We start from the raw sequence: 17371 nt of genomic DNA, 5'->3' as shown, positions 1-17371 counted from the left end.
GATGGCACCTGGCATCTTTCTCCTTAGGCAGCTACAAGGCATCTCCTTGACTCCACCTACTTTCTTTCTATATCTCTGTTTGGATTTCCTGCCTGGCTTTTCTCTACTAAGCCATCGGCCGAAACAGCTTAATAACCAATGGTAAACATATTCATAGCGTACAGAGGGGAATCCCACATCAATTCACAGATTGTAATCTAATAATAGGAATTTAAAGTACATATCACACACAGATATTTTGAGGAGTAACATAAGGCAAAAATACATCCAGGACAAACACATATAGAGAACATAATATGTTCTCAGTAAATAATGTTGGCAATGAAGGACGATGGACATGAAGGCCCAGTGCAAACCCTGGCACATTGTAAGCCTCTCTCATGCAGTAGATGTTGTTAGTAGAGCCTTCCCTCCTTCTAGGATCTGCTCCCAGCTGTGTCTGCCCTGTTCAGAGCTAGCCTTTCACTGTAGCAGGAATTCAGTGAAAATACTTTGTAGCATGAAACGGAGCTATGTGAATGGCCATTGTTTGTGTACACTGGCCAGGATTTTCAAGTGTTCAGTGCATCTGTGCCTTAGTTTTCTAGGCTTATTACAGTGTCTATCATATTCAGAGCTGCCAGTGAATTCTAATATCCTAATATCTGAGGCCCTAACCTCGTCTGTATTTGGTTTGTTTTATTCTATTGGAGTTTAATAGACCTACTTGGACTCTTTATGGGACAATGGAAAGTCCCTATACACTGACATCTGTTATAGTGCCTGACATTCTATCAGTCCCCATTGAGATCTAGCCTTCATGGACTGTACCAGATAGCTAAAAACCTTTAGCCCACTGTGGAGAACTAACTCCTTATTGTCCCACAATGTTCCTCTTTGTGGATATTTGTAGTGGTATGTTTCTTGTTCTCCAGATCCAAGTTCAAATTTCTTATGGTATTTTCACAGCTATGAGATTCTGTCATTATTTGTGGAAATACAAATGTGCATTTTAATTTCACACTTACTTATTAGTCTTACAAAGCTCTCAGTGCCAGGAATAGGTTATCTCTTTTGGAGTTGTTAGCCAGTGAGGTCCCATAGGAAGCCAAACTTTTCAGACAATTGTCAATGCACTTGGCTATCCTCCAGAACTTGATGGTAAGGTTTTCCTGTTGAAAAAAAAAAGCTACATAATTGAGTCAGAACATGAACAAAACCCAAAAATCAACCTAGAAGTTTATCACTAGTGGTTAGTTTTCTAGTGCTGAATGGTGTTATCATGTTACCAGAGGAGCAAAGGAATCATCAGTGTCACTGAGCTACAAACATTGTGAGGTACAGTAAAGACTGGTCTGGCAAGACATGCTTACTGGCCAATAGTGGCATGACCAACTACTTTCTTATTGGATTTCAGGCCCACTCTACAAGTTGAAAGTCATACTCAGCACCATTATAGGAGTCAGAAGCCTGTGGTAGAAAGATCATAGGCCTAGGAAATAACCACTACTAACTTTTATTTTACTAAATGGTCATAGTATGAAATTGACTCCTAATGACTAATAGTTCTATCTATGGATTAGTGTACCTCTCAGCTCCCAGCAGAGAAATGTCTCTTTGCAGTAGATGGTGACTAACAGAGATCCACAGCTAGTCAAGGTGTAGAGAATGAGACACTATGGAAGGCTCAGCCCTAAATGGAACATCTATACCATACCCCTTTTGCTGAGGCTCATAGATCTTTCAGGAAGAGTGGTCAGAACCATTGGAAGAAGAAAAGATAGTGGATGGTCCTAAAACAGTGTTTTCTGGACACCACAGGGCAGTTATAGATGTGAATTCACGGGGATTGTGAAAGCATACAGGAGACATGCATAAGTTGAAGCCAGATGCTAGCCCAGCACGGAGGGGGAGGTGAGCATGAAGTTCTGCCCCATCTGAGAAGTTACTGGACAGCAAGAGGAGCTGCTAAGAGAAGGAGAGTCGGAAAGCTTAAGGTTATGGCCTCTGGTAGATCTACCCTGCTCCAGTAGAACGCCATACATCTAAGAGCATATGAGCACCCGAATAACACACACACACACACACACACACACACACACACACACACACACAGACATTAGCTGACACAACGCTAGGTGGGCAGGGAAGTGAAGACTGGAGTGAGTATGTTCAAAACACACTGTATAAAAATTTCAAACAAGTAATGAAATAAGGAAAAATACGCTTCTGTGTACCAGGTAGGAAGAGCAGACTGAAATTTCGTCAGAAGTGCTGTGAGGCCCGGATTTCTTTTGCCACTCATGTGGAGGTATCTACATTTCAGACTTGTTTTTTTTTTTTTTATTCACTTCATGTTTTCTTAAAAAGGCATTTTTGAGTAAGCATTCTCAGGGCCTTGGTGCTTTTCGCTGCCACATTTTTTTTTTTTTTTGTACATTTCTTGGGGGAGAAAGCTGCAGCAAGCTCAGCTATCCTCACAGACAGCTGAGGATTTGGCATCTGGACAAATGTTGAGAAGTCCAGGTCTCATTTCTGATATCGGTGTATGCTTCAGCAAGAAGTCTTAGTCACAGATTCAATTTTCCAAGTGACATTTAAGGATGTTTCTTAAATAGATTCATTAAATTAGACCAGGATAGGAAGCTGGTGAGAGTTTCATCTTTTCAGTGATGAGTTTGGCATTCAGGATTCAAGTCTGATTTTATTTGAGATCACTTTATTTTTGGTTTATATAAAATTTTGTTTTGAATTGTTCGATATTTTCATTATTGGATATAGAAAAACAATAAAAAACATTAGGTTACCTGGGTTGTATCTGTTATTTAGGTATACATAGGAAAATAATTCACATAAAAAGTTAAATGTGCATGTAACATGTACCACAAACCACACCCATGAGAAATTCAGACAAAAATTTTTCTTCTGCACTCAGTAAGTACTCAGTCTTGTGAAAAGAGAATTAGAAAAGTAAAGTTGCAGTGATTTTTTTTTTTTTTTTGCAGTTTGCATTCCTCATTTTCAGAAACAATAGCTACAGGCAGGAACAACGTGTAGAGTGAAAGATGTGCCGAGGATATTCATACGTGAAGGGATTTATCACTGAAACAGGGCAAAGCATGGCCACACTGTGGAGGAGGCCTGTTCCTACAGTTCTGCCTCCAGTGCTAAGTCAAGCGTTTTAGGGAAGATACTAGACACAGGCTCCACTGAACATAGACTTAGGAGAGTCAAGCATGAAATTTCACAGGTGTTGGATAGCACATCTGTTGGGACTGAGAAACTGCAGGTGGAGATGAAGTGGAAGCCATAACAAGGAGAAAAGGAGCCATTTCCCTACCCTCTACATCATGGGGTGAATTGGGACTTGCTTGGAATCAGTTTAGCAAATTAAATGGCACTGATTAAATTCCCCGCCCCCCCCCCCACACACTGGGTTTAGAAACCAGAATATTGACCTCATCACGTTCAGTGAGAACATCACCAGTCAATAAAAGTGGCACATGGCATTGGCATGGGGCATTGCTTCTTGACAAAAGGGATAACTCAGACAGACGGTATCTAGAACCATGTAGGATCAAAATGAAAAGAATCTGGCATTTTGAGCACCACGCTGGAACATTTTGATAAATGAGCATCTTCTGTCTGGGTAAAATTCTTCTTTACTCTAATAAGATTGACTAAAGTTAAATCCTTCTTAATGGGCTGAATTAGAGTCGCACTGACCATTCTTAAGTAGAAGTTTTCAGTTCTTTAGACACTTTTTGTTGTAATTATTGCTTGGTTCCCACAAACCACTATGGCTTGGGTAACATTGTTGAAATAGGAGCGGCGGGGCTGCGTCCCCGGCACCCGGCCGCCCGCATGGCTAGCTTATGCCCGAAATAATTACACGGAAACTGTATTCTTTCAAACACTGCCTGGCCCGGCTAGGTCCAGCTTCTTCTTGGCTAGCTCTTACATATTGTTCTAACCCATTTCTAATATTCTGTGTAGCCCACGAGCTGGCTTACCAGGGAGGATCTTAACCTGCGTCTGTCTGGAGCGGGAGAATCATGGCGACTCTGTTGACTCAGCTTCTTTTTCCCAGCATTCTCCTCTGTCTACTCCGCCTACCTAATTTTCTGTCCTATGAGGGCCGAGGCAGTTTCTTTATTATTAACCAATGAAATCAACAGATAAGATACAAGACCCACCTCCATCATAACATGTGAATTTAATCATATACAAAGACAGCCACGTCTAATGGGCAGAACACTCATGAGTTTATTACATCTGCAGATGGCAACGTCATCTGTTGCTTCTCTGCCTTGAGTTTGGGAGGGTTATTTCTCTAAAAAACAGAATTTTAATGCTTCGTCTCTTAGTATAAAATATATACATGATGCAGAAAAGTAGGCAATATCATAAGCATAGATTAAAAAAAAACAAATAAAAACCCAAATCTTCTTTATTCCCACATATATAAAAGGAAGAATATTACATATATAATGCTTAATAGTTTACTAGACCACAATAAAATATGTAATTAAACATCCAGGCATGATATTTATAATTCTTTAGTTCTTTTGGTAAATATATGTTGTAAATCTGGTTTACTTAGCATATTTTTTGATACTTAAATTTCTTAAAAAATGAGTTTGAGTCTCCTAGAAATATCAGAAGATATATCAATGAAGTCTCACCAGTATGGCTGCCTAAAAAGACTCCCCCGAATGATGACGTCAGTAAACAGGCTAGTGTGGTAAGAGGTAAGTTTTTAAGGTCTTAGCCTAGACAAAGAACTTGAGGCCACCAAGGAAGGGAGGAGCATACCGATTGGTTATTTAGTAACAAAGGATCAGCCCAGAAAGCATATATTTACACAAGTAACACACAGAGAATGTAAATATGTAATATATGTGTATATATATTAAACAATTAATGAAAAAATATACAATGCGTTTGAAAGAGATCAAGGAGGGGGAACATGGGAGGGTTTGGAGGGAGGAAAGGGAAGGGAGAAAGGATAAAATTACATTATAATCTTAAAAATAAAAAATACTTAAAGTAACAAATTTCTGGTTTATTAAGACATCTTTACAGCTTAATTTGATATTTTAATTTTTAGATTAAAAATTGTATGTATGTGTGTGACTGCGTGCATGTAGTGCAGGTACCTGTGGAGGTCAGAGGGCATTAGATCTTCTGGAATTGGAGTTACAGGCAGGAGGTGAGCCACCTGATGTGGGTGCTGGCAATTGTACCCAGATCCTCTGCAGGAACAGTGTATATACAAAACCTTTGAGCCTCTCTCCGGCCTCTTTGCAGTTTGTCTTTATTTTCTATTCATCCATGGGTTTTCACACGAGATAAATTTGTGAGTTTCTTGGTTCGTCTATGAACACAATTAGATCCTTTTGTCGGTACACAGACTAATATTCAGGATGTTTTTATAGTGTGCGTCCGGGGGAGACTTGTAGGAGAGTGGATGATTTCTCCAGATAAAGTGTGCTTTTCCTGCCCTGCTTTTCACATTTTAAACCTGGGAGTTACTTTATGGTTGATCAGTGCCTACGAACAGTGAGTCTTCACCTATGTTAGTTAAGATCGTTGGTCAAATGAGGTAGGTGAGGAAATTATTTTTAGATGGGAGGACACCAACTTCAAAGTCTGTACAATGATTCAGAATCAGTTTACAGGGCTTGCCTTCCAATTTGGCCCCAGTGGAGTTGAACAGGTACTACCCTTTAAGTGGTAAGATACTTTTCAGCATCTGTCAAATGAGACTATAGCCCACCCCATGTGTAAGTAGGTGAGCGCCAGCATGTGGTGTTGGCGTGACTCATCCCATTCTCACTTAGAGAGGTTGGCTTGATTGAAAAATACCCAAGAGTGTCGAATCCTGTCTCCCATCTCTAATCCAGGGATGTGCCTGCCAGATTATGGCATTCAGCACATGGCATTTGAAGCAGGTTATTCTCTGCTGATGAAACTTCGCACTCATTCCATCTGGGTTTTCCTACAGCAGGATTTTACTTCTTATCTTACTGACGAGGTTAGGCGATGGATTTCTCGGCACGTTAAGCTGTGCGTGAAACCTCCGAGTGTCATTTTCAAGTGGGAGTTTCAGCACCAATATGAATGTTTCCCATTGTCCTTTGCCACTGCTCTAAAGGTATTAGAAAGGAGCTGTTCTTCTGTTCAGTCTTGATAGGAATAGAGTTTTAGCTGGCAAGTTAAACTTCTGATGTAGAGGATACACTTTAGTGATACCAAAATAAAAAAAAAATGTGTATCACTGACATCCAAAAAGAAAATGTTTCTGCCGAAAATTCCTAGTTATGTGTTCTTTTTTTTTTTTTTTTTTTTTTTTTTCCGAGACAGGGTTTCTCTGTGGTTTTTGGAGCCTGTTCTGGAACTAGCTCTTGTAGACCAGGCTGGTCTCGAACTCACAGAGATCCACCTGCCTCTGCCTCCCAAGTGCTGGGATTAAAGGCGTGCGCCACCACCGCCCGGCGTTATGTGTTCTTTAAATAAAAAAAAATGTTAATTTTCTTGTGTCCATGTATGCATATACATAGATATATATATGTATATATGCACACACACACACACATAAACGGATAAACTTCTGTCACTGCATGACACTGTGTTTGAAGTCAGCACCACTAACAGGACAAAGGTTTTAACCTAGTTTCCTTTCACTATGAAGCTCAGGACATTTGACTTTTAATGAAACAGGCATGCGTGCACACACACGACTATTATCTCCATGGGAAGTAAGAGATAGTTTATTCAATTTTGAGAGGTCATGGTCTGGAAATGTAGATCTAGTTTACCTCGAATTCCATGTTCTAGTGTGGAAATAGTTTCAGGGAGTTTTCTAGCTTTACAGAACCAAGAAATCAAGGCAAATTTAAAAATACATCAGTGGGTACATCAGAGACGCGGTTCTGATGCTGTCTGATGGCATTCTTAGCTTTTGGGGCTGGCGGAAGCTAGTGGCTTGCTAAGATGGTAGATTCCAAGATTCCAAAAGGTTTTTTTTTTTTTTTTTTTTTTTTTTTTTTTTATCTATTAGTCACAGGATGTTAGTTCAGACACAGAGGTGGGAAAGAATGGCTGTTGAGGTGGCTAAAGCTAGACCAAGATGAGTCATAATTAACTTCTGGGCTGTGGCATTTCAACGTCTCCACTCAAATTAGTTCTAACCAACCAGTCTTTGCAGACGGTTTCCGGGAACTCTTGTTAACAGACTTCCGGGTGAAGACACACTGACTCTCTTGGTGCTGTGATTTATCTGCAGCTTCTCCCACACACCCCATGGATACAGTGACACTTGGTTATTATGATATGAATCTGCCATAGAAAAGAGCAAATAAATAAATGAGGACAGCAGCCAAATAACTATAGACAGTACTCTAAAACAATGCCCAAAGTGGAACTGTCTTTAAACTCTTCAGATAAGTGAACCAGACACAACAAATCCCCTTCAAACCACGTCAGCTGAGCTGTCTTTTATTTGCAGTCAAAATCGCTTAGGCCAGTTCAAATGATGCGGCCGATTGTAATGTGGGAGGCAAGAAACCAGAACGCAAAGCATGAGATGATCATCTCTGTTAAGTGGATGTGTTAAGAGGTAACGGAAAACCACACAGGTCAAACTCGGAAGAAGCCTGGCAGATAAGGAGTTTCGAGAGGAAGGCGCAATGGCGGGCATCTCTCCACTGTGAGGGAGAGATGGAAATGGCACTTAGGATAACATAGTATGGTTTCAGACTTCGTGCAGACCGTGTTCTTGGCATCTTCAACTCCCCGCTGTCCTTAGAGCTCCCTTCGTGCATCTTGCTGCCTTGCTGACCTTTCTGGAGTTTTCTCTTCACCCAGCTAGAGGGGCCTGTATTTCAGCCCCCTGCGCTGCTCTTTAGCGGTCCTAACATGGAACACTGGGGCCACTTCCTGGACTCATCAACGGACTGGTAGGGGGCTTAATTAATTAGCATGTGTAAGATGTTTCCAGCTCTTTAGTGGATTAAGAATAATTAGGAGGGCAGAGCCAAGCTCTTTGAAAACCATTTCAGTTCCCTCCCTGCTCCTTGCAGGAGCCTGTCCTTCGGTTTCAAGTCACTTCTTATGACGTAGATTCAGAAACTACCTACGAACTCTTGACAAGGGGCAATTGTTTTACCCCCAGATTTAGAAAATCATATTGATAAATAATGCTGTTTAATAATTACCTTGAGCACAAAGTATTTGGAAGTACAGTGGTAATTTACTGGATTTTTTTCAGCTTCCTATAGTAAGAAGTCTTCCCAGTCAACTCAGGAATCATAGATCTCCCACAGTCCCCTCCTAGACCCTGTCCCTCCAACCCCCACAATGTACCTGGTCTGCTCTGATAGTCATAGATTTTACATGCTATGTTCTTTGTTTCACACCTTGATAAAACACTTTTGTCCTGCTTTTGTTTATCCTTTCTTACAGAGGATAAACAGAGATGACGTTTAGGCGTGCACAACAGACATCTGAAGGAAGGTATAACAGCATGGAAGGCTTTTCTCTCAAGTGCAGTCATTCTGGGGGTCGACTTCCTGCCGTTGTTACAGCTGTTCTGTGGTGTCACTTAGGTCCTAGACACAGGTATTACCATCAAGAACATGTGACCTAATCTTCAAGGTGCAAGATAGCTATTCTAACCCGTTATCATGTCTACATTCCTGACAGGAAGAGAAGGCATAAAGAGAAAAAAGGAAAGGAGCTGACTGAATGACCATGAAGGCCTTACTTGGAAGTTAGTTACTTGGACACCCTTATTTTAAGGTGACTCCAGAAAATCGCATTAAATCAGTGTTTAGTGATGCCCTCAGCTGAGCTGAATCTCTCTTTTGCTTGAAGACAAAGGAACAAAGGATGAGAAGTAGGCCATTACCAGTTTCTGTCACACCACATTTTGACAGTATATTCTAAGTAAAGATCTTTAAATGCTAATTATTCTGTTACATAACAATAGAACTTAATCTCATCTAGCTGTATTTCTGTGCCTCTCTTCTATATTCCTCCCTCTATTCCACCCACTCTAATTTCTGGTAGCCACTGTTCTATTCTCTTCCTTTGTGGTCCGTTTTGAGGATAGAGAGCCCCACTTTTGACCTTGCTCAATGGGAACATGCACAGTAATACCATATTATGCTCTAGGAATGCTACAGTTAAGTTTCAGTGAAGATGCAAGTATTTTTTAAAAAGCATTTTCTCATCTTCATAAATAACCATCATCAATCCTTACATTGTGCCTTAGGCTGCCAAGTACCCTCCCTCCGTCTTGGGCTGCTTAGGAGAGCACATAGATCCCTTCATCTGGGAGACTATTAAGATCCTTATTTGCCATGTGGTACTCAGCAGTGATCATTAAAAATAGATGCAAAGAGAAAGGCCTTTAGAATTCTTTAGCAGGCTGAGATGCAGCCCTCATGTTCCTAGATTCTTGCTAGTAGGTTCACTTGTAAATACTCTGGAAGCAAAAAGCTGGGGCTTCTTGTCCAGGACCCCTTCTACTTGGATTTCTGTTTCCTCTAAGATATTTACTAGAATTTCTGTGACCATGAGTTGTTTCATGTGTTAGATGTAACCCCAACGTGAGCTTCAGGAGGCCATCATGAAGCTCTAAACTTGGAACAATAACAATGATAAGAACTCAAAACACTCATTGTGCAACTGTCTGGCTATTGATATCTTTTAAATGTTTCTGGCTTATGGGGATAAAGATTGACTGAGAGGGCAATGTAATAGGAAAAGAGGTGGGCAAGGAAATCATGAACAATTGTGAGCTCAATACAAACAAAATGCCCAGTACATAGCAGATTGGCATGTGTTCATTTAATGCTAGCTTTCTTTGTACTTTGTGATTCTGAGGTGAAAAGCTTAAGAATTTTCAAGGAGGCAGACTCACAAAGGAGATTTCATCTAAGCTAACTAGGACTTTTTTTTTTTTTGCGCTGTCATCCAGAAATAATTAGAAAATTAGAATCAAAGTTACTGAGTTCCATTTCTTACCAAAGCTTAAAAGAACTTCCCTGTGCTTTTGGGGGACCAATCATATATTATTTGTGGGTATCTGTGCCTCACTCAGAGAATATTCCCACTAGCAAAAATGCAGCTCCCTTATCCCCCCACACCCACTTCCAGACCTCTCCTGCCCGCATCAGGCATCAGCTGTTGTTTTCAGGGTGCACAAAGTAGAGCTCATACCCTTGGCTTCACTGGTGGTGTCTGTCTAGGAGTTTATGGTTGCGTATTGAGGAGATGTCACTTTCCCAGGGAAGTCTCCTTGTCCTTGCCTTGGCTGATGTTGTCTCAAAGAAACCATCCATGTGCAAGGTTCAGAAGCAGTGACATGCAGAACTTAGATTCCCTTCCTTCCTGGGGAACATAGATCATTAATTAAAAGCAGATTCCAAAGACTCTACCAGGTGTATAAATTCTCACACTGGAATGAACGAAAAATGAATCTATGGGTCCCAGCTTTGTGTTGCTCACTATGTGATTGCACAGAGACAGTGAGATTACATGCCATAGTTAACGTAGATTGTTAATATTATTTATTAAAATCCTTTCATTTGTCCTTCAACTAATGTAGCCTCCAAAACCTTTTCTCAACTGGTCTTTGACCCTTTTTCTTCTGAACCTTGAGTCACTACCGCTGCTCTGTACCCTATAAACGAACTACAGCAAACAAATAATAATAAACTCATATTTGAGACAGCTCTGTGTGCTGTGTGTGAAACTCTACCATAAGATCCATTAAGCTCAAAGCACGACTTCCTGGAAATGAGACTGCGGACTGCATGAAGAGTTGTGGGTATATTCCATAAGGAAATTTTTGCACAAGATTTATTTCTGTCCCCTTTCAAATTCCTGGAGACCATTATCTGGCTTTAATCCCAGTTTCTACTAACTTCCATTAATCCCATCTTTGGTTGATCCTTCTGGGTTTCAGGAATGCCGTTTACACTGTTTCAGACCAGTAGATGACCCCACACTGTGGTCCCTATCTGAAACATCTGAAATGTAACTGTTTCCAGGGAGTCCTTAAAGCCACAGAGACAGTACAGATTAACATGCTTCCTTTGTTCCCGATAGGGAGATCTAGATCACCACTCACCCAGCCTGGGCCGACTATGATAAGTCAAAACTGTTTGCAAGCATACAAAATAAGGGACAGAAAGAAATTTAGCAGCTGCCTAAACTACATGCCTTGATTAACACCCTCCATACCATCCATTCTTGAGCTGCCATTGACTGACAGCCACATGGATATATGTAGAATGCACTGCCAAGTATATCCACTATGTAGTGAGCTATAATACGTATTCTTGTGTATGTGACATGCCATTGATTTTAGTGAAAATCTCTCAAAGACAACTTTATAACAAAGTGCGTCTTCACGTGTGGTACTGCCACAAATTAATCTATTTGGTTCTTGTAGAATCTGGTAATTGAAATGAGCAGAATATACTACACTACTGAAGGCCAGAAAACGGAAGTTTATGATGATGTGTAATATGATTTGTTTGTTATTGGATGTAATTTGATTTATAGGAATATGAAATGGAAAATAATAGCTATTACCTTGAAACCAGACATTATTTTTTTTGGGGGGGAGGATGATGTGTATACAATAGATTTGATTATGACTTTAAGGCGTATGTGTTATATGTGTTAAATTCATACTCACACATCCCAGTACATATCCGGGTCCTTCCCGGAAGCCATCAGGTATGAGAACACTGGGCACCATGTGGCACTGATTGCTGGAGGTGTGGAAGGGCAGCTCCTTCTAAGAGGACCATTGTCTTTCCAGAATAGAAGTTCTGGGTTCCCTTGTCTTTCCAGTCCATTCTTTCATATTACCCTCCTGCAGCCTGTGGTTATTTGAGTTTATCCGTGCTGAACCCTTCCTTCCTTCCGCTGTCCCCTAACATCTCCTCTCCCACCTCCCTATAATTTGTCACTCCCCCCCCAAGCTTCTCAATTGTCGTGTCGTTTGCAGTCAGTGCACACATCCGCCACATTTCCTGGGTCTCTGTTCTTCCTCTTTCCAATATTTCCACCCCATTGGCACCAGGCAAACCTCCCTCAGTTCCTGCTACCACAGACCCTTACTGACCTCCAACTTGGTTCTTCACACAAGTGTAGCTGGTCATTCTTCTCTAATCTTTTTGCTGTGGAAGAATCTGACTTAGTGGTCGTTTCAGCTTTAGCATTTACAGTGTAAGGCTCTGGGCATCAATAATTCACTATAGCCAAGGGCTGAAGTTAGCGCAGTGTGTCTAGTAGCCAAGACAACTCTACTGCACTCAAGAGAAACATTTAATAAACAGGACATTATACTAACCCATCGAGTTTCTTTAAATGCCCCTTCTAGTTGACTCTTCATTTAACTAGGCCCTTCGCCATCTGAAAGTACTTTACTTGGACTTCCCCAACAGGTGGATTGCTCTTCTTCCCTCATAATTTACTGCATTTGAATAACTCCCCAACTCAACAATAAATCCAGAGGTAAGTGTCACCTGCGTGGATCCTTTCAAAGCAACAACAAACAAGCCTATGGATGCAAGACATTCACGTGACTTAAAAAGCAAAGTGAGGGAGTTCCTAACGGGAAATGTCTTCCTCTTATCCCTAATCGCTCTGGTGACAATCACTTTAAAATACTTTGTCTACCTCTTGTTAGATTAGCTTAGAATTTCTAAGCATTATGATTTGATTGTTTTATCATTAGTTATTAATTTGAAGTATTCTCTTCCCAATGCCTTGGTATGATAGGCTGTGGTTCTGCTATATTATACCAATCTTGTTTCCTCCTCATGCCTTACTATGCACACCGGTTTATTCCTATTTTAAAAATGAAAGTTGTTGGGAGGGAAAGTCGGTAGGGAGATAGGAATTGGCAGGGAGGGAATGGGGGATAGATTTGACCCATACACATTATACACATATATGCTGTTAAATCATTTAGAAATAAAATCCAGATCCAATCTTCACCAGCTTTTCCTTCACTAGTGGACATGCTCCACCCTTTCCCAGTTCAGAGCATCAGCCAGAGGGCACCTGGAAAGTAAAAAAGGACTTTGCCACTATTCTCATGAATTTGCAAAGGGTCTTCAGCCTACTCAGAACCCAAGTCTTTATAGTGTTTTTCCTAGCCCTCTCCTCTGCTCTCTATGCTGGGGTTAATCTCACTGCCCTCTCTCATCTGTCTTCACTGTTCTTTATGTAGCTCACATAGGTTCTTTCCCCTGGGGCATTAGAGGAGCAGCTTACCCCTTACTGAGGCAGTTGGAGTTGTTATTGGCAGTTGATAGCAGCTGGAGGCGGGAGAGTCATTCTTCATTGAGGGTGTAAGCATCCTGCACTTTAGCGGAGAGCCCCACCTCCATTCACATATAGACAGTCCTAAGTGGACTTACTATTTATTTTATTTATTAACAAATAAAAGAATGATGAAAAGGAAGACATGACGTAGTTGGGGCATGTGCTTATGAGGAGAGGAATTTGAGGAAGCAAATCAGGGGTGAATGTGACCATGTGTCTAGACACACATGAAATTCTCAAATAGTAAAAACTTACAGTGAAATAAAATGGCAACAGCGAAAGTGTCAATTGACCTATGAAACAAAATGGTGATTTCAGGTGATATGCTGACGCCCAATTGCAGTACCATGGCAGGGCCTCTTCCTTCCTCTCTGGGGGGATAAAGGAGCTCCATGTACCATCACCTGCACATCTCATTATAAATACCCCATAATACCCGGGGTTGGCTTTCAAAGAAACAGACTGACGTTTCTCTAATGTATTTAATTGTGACTCTGAGAAAACGTTTTATCATGTTAGAGCTTTCATATGCTACTTGAAAACATATTTAATGAGATATACATAATACAATCTGCTCAGTTTAGAGTTTACAGTTCTAGTGTATCATGAGCTGATGATATCATGGGGTATCGTGTATCTCCCCAAATTTATGCCAGGACCTCAACATGTATTTGGGTGCAGGTCTTTAGAGAAGTGATTGTGTTCAAATGAGGCCAGGAGGGCTGGGCCCTGATCCAGTATCATTAATGTGTTCTGAGAAGAGTTTTCTGTGTTTACAGAGAACAGTGGCCATGGGAAGGCGAAACAGCCAGAGGATAGCCTCGTGCAAGTCAGAAAGAGAAAGCCAGCTCTTACCAGCTTGACCTTGGCCTTGGGGATCCTTCCAAGATCCCTATTATTTAAGCAAGGATGTCAGGACCACGGGGGGTGCACCCACCCACTGAGACAGTGGGGCTGATCTATTGGGAGCTCACCAAAGCCAGCTGGACTGTGACTGAAACAGCATGGGATAAAACCGGACTCTCTGATCATGGCGAACAATGAGGACTGATGAGAAGCCAAGGTCAATGGCAAGGGGTTTTGATCCTACTTCATGTTCTGGCTTGGTGGGAGCCTAGCCAGTTTGGATGTTCACCTTCCTAGACATGGACGGAGGGGGGAGGACCTTGGACTTTCCACAGGGCAGGGAACCATGACTGCTCTTTGGATAGGAGAGGGAGGGGGAGAGGAGTGGGGGGTGGGGGAGTAGAGTGGGGGGTGGGGAGAAGTGTGGGGGGTGGGGGAGGGAAATGGGAGGCTGGGAGGAGGCGGAAACTTTTTTTTTCTTATTCTCAATAAAATAAAAAAAAAATGAAAAAAAAAAAAAGATACCAAACCACCTAGTCTGTTTGTGGTATTCATTTGTGAAAGTCACAGGAAGTGAATCCAGCTGGTTTTCAGTACATTCATAATACATGTAGTCATCATCATTATTGTCAATTTTAGAGCAATTATGTCACCTCACAAAGAAACCCCATAATTCTTATCTATTCCCACTTACTTTTCTCACTGTTATAGGCATGAGTGAGAGTCCAGAGGGCTCCCACTGAGATTTCCAGGTACAATTTCTGGGATAGGGAATTGGACTAGGAATACAAGGATGGTGATAGAAATAGAGACAGTTTATAAGAAAAAGAAGGGCATTCCTGTGATTGGATGTGGGCTAAATAGCTGGTGTTGGGTTCAAAGCACAAAAGTCTTGTGTTCATGAATGACAACCCGTTATAGGCCAGTTACATAGCACCCACCCCTCCCATATTTGTGTATCACATGCTTTTCTTGTGCGTGCTCTGTCCCTTAATCTTAGTCATTATTCTTGCAGAGAACCTGAATCTGTGTTGGGTGGCTCACAATTGCCTATAACTCCAGCTCCAGAGGAATCTGGTTCCTCTAGCCTTCTTGGTCACCTATACTCACATGCATGTACATGTATATGTATGTATGTGTGTATGTACACATACATATACAAACACATAGACACATGTTTAAAAATGAGGAAGATAAATGTTTTTGAAATCCATTTTTTTTAACTGAAGCTCATAAAGATTCACTCTTTTCTCTCCATTTTACAGTTTTAGCTTTTAAATTTAGATTTGATCCATTTTGAGCTAATGTTTATGTGATATAAAGTCAGAATCCAACTTCATTTCTTTGCATTTGTCTAGCGGGTTGTCCCAGTACCTCTTGTTGAAAATGCTATTCTTTCTTACAGAAGGTGATCTTTGTGTTCATATTTAACATAATTTGGCCACAGAAACAAGTTTATTTCTAATCCTATCAGTTTTACTCTATTGATCTTAGGCACCATTGTTTTGTAGTATTTAAATGAGGGTGTATTAGTCTTTCTAAATACTTCATCTTTTTCAATATTGTTTTGAATTTTCTGCACCTATAAAAATTATGCATTAATTTTAGAAGTAACTGGAAAACTACATAGAGAAATTAGGTGAGGTTCACACAAGGAGTCTACCAAATCTGTAAATCAGCTTGGTGAGTATTGCTATCTTGAATATTGAGTGTTTTTGCTTGCCTCCAAAGCTCAGGAAATGTTGAGGAAGAGGAGGCAGACAGGTGTAGGAGCCAGAGGTAGGACAGACTGGGGTGACAAGGTCTTCTGCCATGGTAAAACTGATGCACTCGAACTCACAGAAACGGTGATGGCTGCACAAGACCTCGGTAAACATTCTAGCATGGAATGGGGGAGGAGCTTGGGAGTCCACATCCCTAGCTGAGATTGGTTGCTAAGGGAGAGGGATTTGGTTTTTTTAAAGAGTGCATCCTCTGGAAAGGCAGCCATACTCCAGTGGGTGGCACCAGACCTGAGTGTATGGGCAACACAGATTGGACTTGGAGACCAAAAACAAAAAGATACCAAAGACATCGAGATGGCAAGGGATTAAGGGTGAGGGGGGAACTAGGAGTTAGGAGGAAGGAGTAGACGGTAAATGTGACCAAAACACATTGTATGTAAGTATTCAATTCTCAAGGACTTAATAACAATGTTACAGTAAGAGGAATATTAAACAGCATTGCAAATCTACATAAACTATCTATGTTACAACTGTATGTTACATACTAAGATATGATTCAAAAATACTTTTAGGATTAAAAGTCATGCAAATAAAAATTGAGTATTTTGATTTATAAGCATCAAGGGTTTATAATTCATTTAGATTTTGTTTTGATGATGCTTATGATTTTCAAGGCCAAAAGTTTATGTATTTTCTTAAATTTATTTAGTATTCCTTTTGATACTGTTGAAAATTGAACTCTCTAAATTTTAGTTTTTGGTTGTTAATGACAAATGTATAGAAATAAATTGTGCGTTTTTCTGTGCTAAACCTATACCCTCAAATTTGCTGAATTTTGCATTAGTTTTAATTGTTTTTATATGGCCTCCCTAGGCTTTATATACGAAGTCACACTGTGACTAAAGGCAACTGATGCCTCTTTATCAACCTGGAGATGTTTTTGCTTTCTTCTCTTGTCTAATTGCTCAGACATCACTTTTTTTTTTCTTTTTCTTGTTTTTGAGACCGGGTCTTTCTGCATAGTCCTGTCTGTCCTGAACTCTCTATGTAGACAAGGCTGGCCTTGCATGCTCAGAGATCATCCTGCCTCTGCTCATTTAAACATTACTTTCTAAAAAAAAAAAAGTTGAAGAGATGCTAACAGCATACTCTTTGCAAAATTTAGAATGAAAGCATTTGGTCTAAAGGAGTGATTCTCAATCAGATATCCTGCGTATAAGATATTTGCATTATGATTTGTAACTGTAGTAAAGTCACAGTTATGAAGTAGCAATGAAAATAATTTTATGGCCGTGAGTCACCGTAGCATGAGGAGCTGTATTACAGGGGGACAGCATTAGGAAGGTTGAGAACCACTGGCTTAAAGTCTGAAGTATGTCTCCTGCAGGCAGCACATCCTGGGGCTTGTTTTGTTCATTCATTCTGTTAAAGCCTATATTAATTTCATATCAATGTGGTTGGAATATATC

The 17371-nt window shown here is 40.6% G+C and overlaps 1 long non-coding RNA gene across 2 annotated transcripts in view; it reads left to right on the top strand.

Moving 5' to 3' along the window:
* Window positions 1–14543, top strand: part of LOC126511066 (uncharacterized) — a 29442-nt gene extending 14899 nt beyond the window's left edge. For both annotated transcript variants that reach the window (XR_007594596.1, XR_007594597.1), the window contains exons 2-3: window positions 12447–12516; window positions 14112–14543. This is a non-coding gene — a long non-coding RNA (uncharacterized lncRNA). The remainder of the gene's footprint in view (window positions 1–12446; window positions 12517–14111) is intronic.
* Window positions 14544–17371: the final 2828 nt, after the last annotated feature.

This window comes from Alexandromys fortis, unplaced genomic scaffold (assembly GCF_014885135.2).
Source record: "Alexandromys fortis isolate MF-2015 unplaced genomic scaffold, M_Fortis_MF-2015_v1.1 scaffold_94, whole genome shotgun sequence".
NCBI classification, from domain to species: Eukaryota; Metazoa; Chordata; class Mammalia; order Rodentia; family Cricetidae; genus Alexandromys; species Alexandromys fortis.
Note: the sequence above shows the minus strand (reverse complement) of the source record. Positions and strands in the feature narration are given on the sequence as shown.